Source organism: Pistacia vera, unplaced genomic scaffold, assembly GCF_008641045.1.
Source record: "Pistacia vera cultivar Batoury unplaced genomic scaffold, PisVer_v2 Contig890, whole genome shotgun sequence".
Taxonomy (NCBI): Eukaryota; Viridiplantae; Streptophyta; class Magnoliopsida; order Sapindales; family Anacardiaceae; genus Pistacia; species Pistacia vera.
The window spans coordinates 488069-498375 of record NW_022196768.1 but is presented as its reverse complement, the minus strand read 5'-3'; the positions used below and the strand labels follow the sequence as shown (position 1 = coordinate 498375).

The window sequence follows — 10307 nt, the reverse complement described above, 5'->3', positions numbered from 1 at the left end:
ATATTAAATCTATAAAGCTTCATAATATTGCCATGTGTTATTGTATTTTTATGGTACGTAAATATAAAAAATTAAATTGAATCTTAGATCGTCCAATTACCTTCTTTACAAATATCCTTCTTATGCTAAAAATTATCTCACTATGGAAGTTCACATATTGAATGAATAATGATGCGTGAGTCTTAATAGTGAACCACCCCCAAATTGTTGTTTTGCAAATGTATATTGTAAATAAATTGTCATTATTGCACTCTTTTTCCCCCCCTTTACCATTGTTTTACCCCCATTGTTTTTTCTTGGGTGAGCGTTTTTACGAGTTAATACTTTTGTCAATTTCTTATTTTATTTTTTGATAAATGAATAAGTCTAATTTTTCTTATATTACAATTTTATTGTATTAAAATTGAATTAATATTTGAAATGTTAACCAAAAAAAAATTAATTGAATTGAATTGAATTATTGATATTTGAAAAGTTAATTAAAAACAATTACATTTATAATTGATTCATTTATAAATTGTTAATTATTTATTTGAAAAGTTAAATAAAAAAACAAAAAAAATAAAAAAAATCGGCTAATCCGGCCCGGACCGCCGCCTAACCCAGCGGGTTAGGGTTGGCGGGCTGGGTTGGGCCAGCCATTTCCCCCAAAATGGCGGGCCTAAGCAGGCCCGACCCGCCAAAGTTCGTAACTCGCCGCGGGCCGGGCCGGGCGAGTTACTTTTCCACCTTTACGCGTAGCCACCATCACCATCCAGCCACCACCAACACCCACCAAACCCACTCGACCGTCGTTAAGGACTAATCTTGCCTAATTCCGACGCCGACTGTCCAATCCAACACTACCATCAAGATCATCTCATCTCCCTCTCCAAAACCCCTCTCATCTCTGACCGTGTGCTGTCGTCGTTTGTCAACCATCGCAATTTTTTTGTTCGCATAATCGTAGTCTATTAGGCCCTATTTTGGCTCCAAAATTCACCCTTTCACCACCCATAGACTCACCGGTCTCTCCTCTTCAAAAGCCCCAACAACCTAAACCGTATTAGCTCTTTGATTGTTGGCAACCTCTTATAGATTTTCTTGTGGGATTTTTTTTTTTTTTTTGGTGAATTTGGGTTTAAATTGGAGTTGTTGGGGTGAATTGGTTGTCTTTGGAGTGGGTGATTGTTTTGTGTTGTTTAGATGTTTTTTTCTGGCCAATTTCCTCTTGTCAACGACTCACCATCCTCCTTCCTTTCTGTGCATACCAGGTGTTTGATAATTTGCCTCAACGAACACCTAGTCACTGAGTCCACCTTTGTAATCACTGACCAGCCCTCACCAAAACAACGGCGTCGGAATCAAGCCAAACTAGCTTGAACCGGCGGTTGCCAAAAATTGATCAAAAAAGTTGCAAAAAGTGACTGTCCCTTGGCAGAAAGAGGCGATCGTAACTGACAACCGGTGAGTAAGTGAGGCAAAAGTAGGCAAGGGTTTGTAGAGCAGATAGAGGGGGTTTAAATGGTGGTGGCGGTGAAGATTTCTAGTTGACAAAACGGTCGGAAAAGCTGCTACAAAGTGGTCGTTTGCGCAAAAAACAATAGGCTTTTTCGACAAACGGTGAGTGATCGGGCAATGGGGTGATATGGGTTTTAAAGAGGAGATGTTGAGGGATCGAATGGTGGTGGCAGCTTAGATTTTTGATGATAGAATTGCCCGAAAACTATCCAAGAATAATGGAAGTCGTGCAAAAAATACAGGTTTTTAAAATGACCATTTTAATCTTTAATTATTAAAAAGAAAGTAATGGTGTTGAGAGTGGGAATTTAGAATTTCTGAAACTAGATGTATCAATCTAAGATTTCGCTAAACTTTGGGTGAGAATATGTGTTTACTCTTCGTTTCGTAAGATGGCGATTGCATTTAATCTTCAATAGTTTAGTGACAGCTAAGAACAAGCATTAATGTTTTACTTTTTTCTTTTAGTACATGATTATCTATTAATTAAGTGTCATGGAGGGTTTACTTTATGCTTTTGGAAGAACTATTACTGGTCCAATATATATCTCTTCATATCTTATAAGATTCCGATTTGGAGTAAATCTTAGATGTATCTCTTTCGTAAGTATAAAAATGTGATACGATCTTAAAAATAATTTAATATTTACTTTCTTTATTCTTTGCTTTCATAATTAAAAAGAAAACCAAATTGGGTTTTTTTACCAAGGTAGTATGGCCTTCACCAGTTTTGTTACTTCTGTAGCTATAGATGTAGCAATACTTTTCTTGGAAATAATATAATTTAAGAAGTTTTTGGGTCAATAAATAAAAATATTCATGTTCAAGCAAAGAATAAAGACTATTGCTCTGATAAAATAATAATATTAAAAACATCTGTCATAGACACTTCTAGAGGTGTTCAAAAGAACCGATTGGAATCGGAACCGGCGGGTACCCGGGGTTTGGTTTCGATTCCTACCAGAACCGGCTGTAAACGGGTAAGTTCCGATTCCAAATTTTTGGAACCGTTATTATGCAGTTTCGGTTCTTATAGTTATGAACCGAAATCAGAACCGGGAACCGAAACTAATATAAAATAAAATTAAAGAGTAGGGGGTTAGTAAAAACTTTGTAGAAAAAGTAATGTGAATACATTTATATTTATATTTCATAACATTTAAAGGAAGTTGATTTGACTTTTGAGAATCTATCTTTACAAAGTAACAGAGTTTGTAATTTTGAATTTATAATTTATAATTTTATTTTTGTTAACAAGTTCCAGGTGGAGGGGGATTTGTAAGTTTTTAAGGGTTTTTTTGCCATTTTAAAAATTTTTGGGAGAATTTTACAGGATATCTAGAGCCAGAATCGGAACCGTTATTACAGGTTTCGGTTCTGGGTACCTAGGAACCTGAACCGTCGGTTTCGATTCCTTCAAAAAATACAGGGTACCCGGAGTTGAACACCCCTAGACATTGCTATGTAAATCCTAAAGTATTTCAGCATTTGATTGAAATAAATACAAAAAAATTGATATAGTTTTTTTAGAAAATGTTTTTTAAATTAGAAAAAACAAAATTTGAAATGGTCTATGAACAATGTATCTAATAAACAATATTTTCGAGAAAGCTATTAAATACTTAAAACAATTTTATTAAAAAAAAAAATTGTATATATATAATGATCAATTAAAAATAAAATATCTCCTAAAAACTGAAAAGGCCGGTCAAATTTTCTAACGAGGCCCATTGGTCATTTCTTTCCCGAGGGCATTTAAGCAATTACGCAGACAATTGACAAAACCCTAATTTTCTTCATCCGCCTCATACACAGTATATATATACACTGCGGCTCTCACTAGCAGTGAACTCCTCGTCTCTTTGAGAAAGAAACCCTAACTTTGTCAATGTTTTGTATTAACATGAAAGAAGTGGTTTTTATTTTCTTTAATTTTTTCGGTTCTCAAATGTTTAGAGCAGGGATTGTGTGTATCGGCGTTGTGCCATGATCAATGCACTATGTATCCGAAAGAGTTCCCTGCAAAACCAACTAAGGGAAGGTGGGCAGTTGTGATTCATTTTCCACCATTGATTGCTCAACAATCATCTTCCCCACATTTTAATTTATCTTTTTCATTTGATGTTTGTGTTATACGATTTTCAAGAAATTGTTTGCCTTAAACCCTTTTTTTTTTAATGGGCGAGCGACAATTACCCTGATTATTGCTAATATGCGCGGTGACGGAAGTTAGCGTCCGTCCAATTTTTTTTTTTTTTTTTTTTTTTGCGGTAACCGCAATCACGCCAGCGTTACTGGTAAAGGATGTAACATCGCGATAACACAGCAATTTAACGGCGAATAGGGTTGCCGGAGTCTTCCCTGTAACGTTACCTTCAAGTGACTTTATCACGCTTAAGGATGTTTTAGTTCGTTAACATGCCAGAATATTATGTTTCCTGTACCACGTTGTACGGTTCATCACATCACCGCCAGGTCAACTGTTAACGATGTTAACAAGGTAGCATTGCCGAGTAACCTTTGCCTTGTACCTTTGCCAGAATCCTTTATCCATGTAATCTTGCTAAAATATGATCACGTAACATTGCCGGCCTTAGAATAGGTCATTATCAGTGCATATATCAAAAGGAATATCTTATGCAGCAGTAACATTACCGAGAATTAATCCCATCGGAATGGTAAAATCTGATGTTGCATTACCATTGAAGCAAATAAATCTGATTATAAATACAACTGTAAAAAGGGACCCAACCTGGAGAGACAATTTATTTCACATACAACTTGTTCATTCAATTAAATCTGGATGGAACCATCAAAACTGGGAGGGAGGACCAACATAAAATTTATCAAAGAAAGGCCAATAAAAATTTATCAAAAATCACAGAAACCAGAGACTGAGGGTTAACAAAATTTTTAAAAGGGCATACAAATATAAAGAAAAAGAGTGTACAATTAATATTGTGTATGATGAATACTGTCTTTAGAAATTACATCATAAATCATAAATTTTAAAATTAATTTTTTTTTTTTGTTTTTTTAAATATATGTCCTGGATCCCGGGACTATACTTCAATCTTCCTGGTTTTCTATGGGCTTGTGGGTTTGCTAGGGCATGTTATTTTTTGTTATGGTTGTCAAATCGTTTATTGTTATGATATGTCACAAACTTAATTTTTTTTAATCGTATATCGCGTATCGTATTATAAGATACATTTTTTTTAAAAGATAATAAAATTTTTTTAAAAATTAATATCATTCTCAAGATTAATTAATGATTTTTTATTTTATTTTATTGACTTTAAATTACGGTTTTACATAATCAAAATTAATCACAAAATTAAGAATCTATATCATTTCCTTTCAACTATTTATATCATTTCCAAGATCAATGTCAATATTTATATCTCCATTGTGTTATTGTTATCATGCAAAACGGGTTACGCATCTTCCTCTTCACTTTCTTCATGCAAAATAGGTAAATTTTGGTGGGTTTTAGTGAACCGAGTTGGGTGACCTGGATCTGGCCTAAATTAATAAAGTCATATCGATTTGTATTGATATTTTTAAAGAAATGAACTAATATGTATTGCATCATATGATACATACCAACGTATCAAAAGGTTTAGGATATACTCTTTGATATGTATCGTTGGCGACCCGTATCGAATCATATTGTAAGATACATATCGCGTATCGTAGGATACTAATAACCATGATTTTTATGAGTGCAGCTATTAGTTTTCCACTAATAGATTAAAAAAATTTAGATAAATTTTGGGAAGAATAGTAGTATCGTTTTTATTTTTCTCTTTGTTTTAATAATAAAATTCAGTCACCACTAAATGGCATTCATTGAATTGAAATGATGAATTAATAAGAAGTTGTAAATGCAGGGAAAAATGATGGTAGTTGGTAAAGTTAATGTAAATAAAATGAGGTAGTTAGACATTTAGTAATGTCACAACCATAATTTTAATAATAATTCATTAATATTGGTGCTACTGCTGTCCCGGGACAAGCCTGTGGTCCATCTCTTAATCATCCTTTAACTAGTATGTTTCATTAATATTTGTAAAGGACATTTATTAGATCAATTTCTAGCCATTTTTATAAATAAAATGCATTTATTTAATTAGGTTTATAATTATTAACTTTCAAAATATTAGATGGATTTTAGAAACTTTTTTTCTATGAAATAAAAATAAATTTATTTTTTTAGAAAGTGGTTTGCTAAAACATTTCCAAAGAGCTGAGAACTTACTCTTAAAGTCTTTGACATTTTCAATTGAATGTTTAAAAATGTGTTTTGAACATAGAACAATTTAAACATTAATTTTCTCATCATTTACTGCAGAGAAAAATACAGAATTAGTAATAATTCAACACAACAGAAAATTGACCCTTTTTGGTTATGAAGAAGACAGATAAAAAAGAGAGTAAATAGTCACGAGAAAACACATGCAGCAATAATACCATTCCAATGATTTTGTATCAAACTAAACTGGCCACTCAAGTCTTCTGTGAAACTTTTTAACGCCTCTGCCTAATTTCCCACAACATAATCAATTCTGCTTTATAGTAAAAACAAAATTGTAAACGACAAACTAAGTACGTGATGTTTAATGGAGCTTTTTTGAGTGCTTTCTTATTTATATGTTTGCCTTTACTTTTAATTTGATGTTTGATTTTAACACTAACTATCCGTATATGAGAAATAAAGCTTTTTTGAGTACTTTGTTATTTATATGTTGCCTTTACTTTAAAACGCAAAAGGAGAATGATGCTACTTGGCGGTGCATAGTTTCGTCACACGTTAAGTATAATTAGTTAGTTTTAGAGCATCTTTAATTGTGTTATTTATTTTAAAGAGTATTTTTATATAAAAAAAGAGTATCTTTATTAATTTATTAATATTAAAAATAAAATTTTTATTCAAATTTAATTAACTCTTTAAATTTAATGAAAATGCTCATTATTTCCGAGAAAAAGACTTGATGAGGGAGAGAATTAATAAATAAAATGTATAGAAACTTGTAGTTTATTAATTAAAATTGAAATAGAAAGTGAAATTTGACTCTCTAGATGTAGAGAGTTAAACTCACTCTGAAGTGTCTGCTTGAGAGTTTTTTTTTTACTGGTTTTGGGAGGTTTTTAATTAGACTGGTTTTGAGGTGTTTAAAAACCATTACTTGCCAGATTTTTAATGGGCTGATTTTGACTGGTTAAAAAACCCCCCATAACCAGTGTAGTGTATTTTTGAGGGGTTTATAAAACACCCCAAATCGGGGTGTTTTGACTGGTTTAAAAATTTTATCCCAAAGAAACCTCTTTCCACTAATAATCCCTTTGCTACACATAATTCTCTTGCTGCTGTTGACTTCTCTCTAGCACACAAATCTCTTGCTGTTGCACACGAAGTGAGTGAATGGTTTTAATTTGCTACACACAAATCTCTTTGCTGCACACAACTCGTTTAATTTGTGATAGTTAAGAAGCGGCGTCAACCTAAAACTAGGCATTTTGGTTTCTGATAGTTCGAACAAAGTTGCTATTTGCAATCGCTAATTCACAAAAGAGTCAACTCCTCCATTTTATGATGGTAATGGAAATCAACACAGCAAACTTCTATTCTTAAGAGCTTCATTACAAATCTTAATAGAAAGAAACAAAAATATATTCCATCAAACCAAATACAACTGCAAACTGAAACTAATGACCTCCAATAACTGAACTTGTTAAAGTAATCATAACTGTCAGAGAGAGCCTCTTGTTTGATTTGAGAGAAAGAGAATAAAAACAAATAATGTAGGCATTATCTATATTTATCAAAGTTAATTCAGCAAAAGAGAGTGTGTTTTAACTTTATGAGCATTTATGTAAATTTATCATTTAAAAAAACTATCAGAATCATTGGAAAATAAACTTTCAAGCACAGGTTGGGTGCTTTAAAAACCGTTACTCAAAACCGTTACGATGATTTACCCTCAAAAGCGCTACTATAAAACTCTCAAGCAGACCCTTAATTTATATTTAAAAGATAAAGAGTCTGTTAGACTCTTGTTTTTATGGATAGATTTTTTATAATAAAGATATTATATATATATANGAAATAAAAAAAGAACCACAACCCCAGTAACTTTGTTTGGTATTTCTAGTTTTGAATTAATTTTAATTTAGATTTTATTGTTTATGTGGAATGAAACTTGCAGCTGGAATTGCAATGTGAGCTTGCTTCCCTCCACTTAAGTTATGAACAGATACTTGATATGAATATTGAAAGTCATATACTTTTATGAATTAGTAGCAATCAATTTAACTTGAGAGAATTTGGCATTTGGCCCCTAAATTTAAGTAATTATTTAATGTTTGTTCATAATATACCCCATTCCTAATTTCCCACCAAGGCAAAAACGCCAAAAAAAATGATTTTTTTTCGAAAGAACTTATATATATATATATATGTTATACCCTATTCCTAATTTCCCACCAAGGCAAAAACGCCAAAAAAAATGATTTTTTTTCGAAAGAACTTATATATATATATATATATATGTTATGTCAAATTTCATGTTATAAATCAAGATTGATCAATATCTATAGGACATTAGGAATTTTTTATTTCTCGTAAGCTTATTACAGGTCGGTTGATTTTATTATATTACTTCTTATTGTAACATCTATTGATTGTTTTAATTATTATTATTATTATTTTTAATTTTACCTTTTTATTCCTCTTCTATATTTTATTCTATTTACTATTTTGTAAGATTAGATCGTTTAAAGGGTAAATTCCTTATGTCCCCTTAAATAATTATCATCTCTTTTTCTACCAAATAAATTTCTTTCACGATGTAAAGGAATTTTTTTAACCGAAACCGAGCCAGTCAAAGGAAAACCGATTTTCTAGTTAACCGGATTAACCGGTTTTTACATTTGAGTACATTTCCCCGGACTCTCTTGCTTTTATTACTTCAATTGCAGAAACAGAAACATAATCTCAAGTCATAGTCACTGAGAAAGAGAAAAGAAACAAAAAAAACTTTGCTAAAAATGGGAGAAGGTTACAAAAACTGCTATGTATGGTGGTCTTCCTCATCGTCTTCAATGAAGCGGTTGTTGTTTATGGTTCCATTAATGACAGTTGCATCTGGGTTTGTTTCTATTTTGGGTTCTAAAACTTTCACTTGGTTTGTATTTCCAAACCATTCTTGGCCATCTTCTTCCTCTTCTTCGTCTACTGAAACTCAAGAGAGTGATGCAAAAGAGAGTGAAGAGATGGTGGATTTGCATTCAAGAATCGTAAAGTAGTTGTGTACAACATCTGTCATTTGATTTTGGCAATTTTTTAGAACTTTATCACATAACTTGTGCAGGTGGAGAAACGAAAGATTAAAGCAGAGGAGAAGAGAAAAGAACTTGAAGAGATAAACTAAAGAAGAAGATAGTTCTTACACACCATTTCGTTGCCGAGAAACGAACAGTGATTGAGGGAGCAGCGTGATGCGTGAGTGAGGACTGAGGAGTGAGGATTGAACGAAGTTAGGGATTTGAGATTTTGGGAATTCTAATTTTTGCCATTTGATTTGGGATTAGTTTGATAAATTACCTGTTTTGGCCCTTTTGGTTTTGGGATTTTTAATTTTAGTTAATTTTTTATTGCAAAACCGGTTCTTATCAACCAGTTTCATCAAAAATTGGTTTTTCAGTTTGGTTTCCAATTTGTTATCGGTTCAGTTCGGTTTACGCATTTGTCTGAATAACCCTAGTTATTCCTAAAACAACATATTAGATAATCAAATTGAAAGTTCATAAAGAATTAACATTAAAAAAAATCTTTACAAATAATTCCAAGAACCTAATAGAGTTAAACAACACAAAAAATATATGGATTAAAATAACTACCAATATTTTGAATAAAAATAAAAATAAGTTTATATATGACTACAAATAATTTCATATTCCGAACCCTATCTTTATCATTCATTCTCATAAAAAAAAAAAAAATAAGTTTTATGAGATAATAATGAAGTGTCAAAAGTAATGGTAAAGAATAGGAAAAGGAAATTAATATGAAGATAAATTTGTCATTATAAAATTTTAACAAACAGTGGGGCTTTTTTAGTTCAATAACATTACGGACACCGAAATTTTTGCTATCTGTTGTAAACAAAATTAAACTAATCGTTTCTGTCCTACTCATCCCACCTCTAAATTTTGCTGCAAAAAGATTCCAAACAAGCGGCATTATCATTTGCCACAATCCCAATGAGGTGAGTGGATACTTTTAACAAAGATTCACTGACAAAAACTATAAGCTTTTATCCGAACCTAAAAAATGTTCAAGTCATGGAGGAACGACAAGAACAAGATCAAAGTTGTTTTCAAATTGCAATTTCAAGCAACTCAGGTATGACTATGAATTTCATAATGCAAAAAGTAAACCATCATGTTCTATGTTGCTGAATTTGTAATGGGTTTCTTCTAATGTTTATGCTTAGAAATTGTTACAAATTTAAATGGGATTCAAATCCAGTTCAGCTTAACATGGTTAGGGCTTTGGAAGACTAACACTCCATGACATTTATGAACATTTATGACTCGGTTTGGTCTATTTTGTTCAAAAGTTGATTTCATTCTAATTGATTTTATATTGTCAATAGGCAATGAATGGTCAGTACCTTTGTAACCGGCAAATTACTGTCTCATTGCTTATAGAAAGACCTAAGGAGAGCGCCATGGTACCCTAGCTGGTGAGGCTTCTTGCTCATTTGGCTGCACTTTATGTGTTTTTTTCTCTTGTTATGCAC

General features: G+C 32.0%; 1 non-coding gene across 1 annotated transcript; it reads left to right on the top strand.

Moving 5' to 3' along the window:
- Nucleotides 1-3454: 3454 nt before the first annotated feature.
- Nucleotides 3455-3601, top strand: LOC116119504. Its single transcript, XR_004126404.1, has one exon. It is a non-coding gene; the product is annotated as a small nucleolar RNA snoR135 (small nucleolar RNA).
- The last annotated feature ends 6706 nt before the right edge of the window (nucleotides 3602-10307 follow it).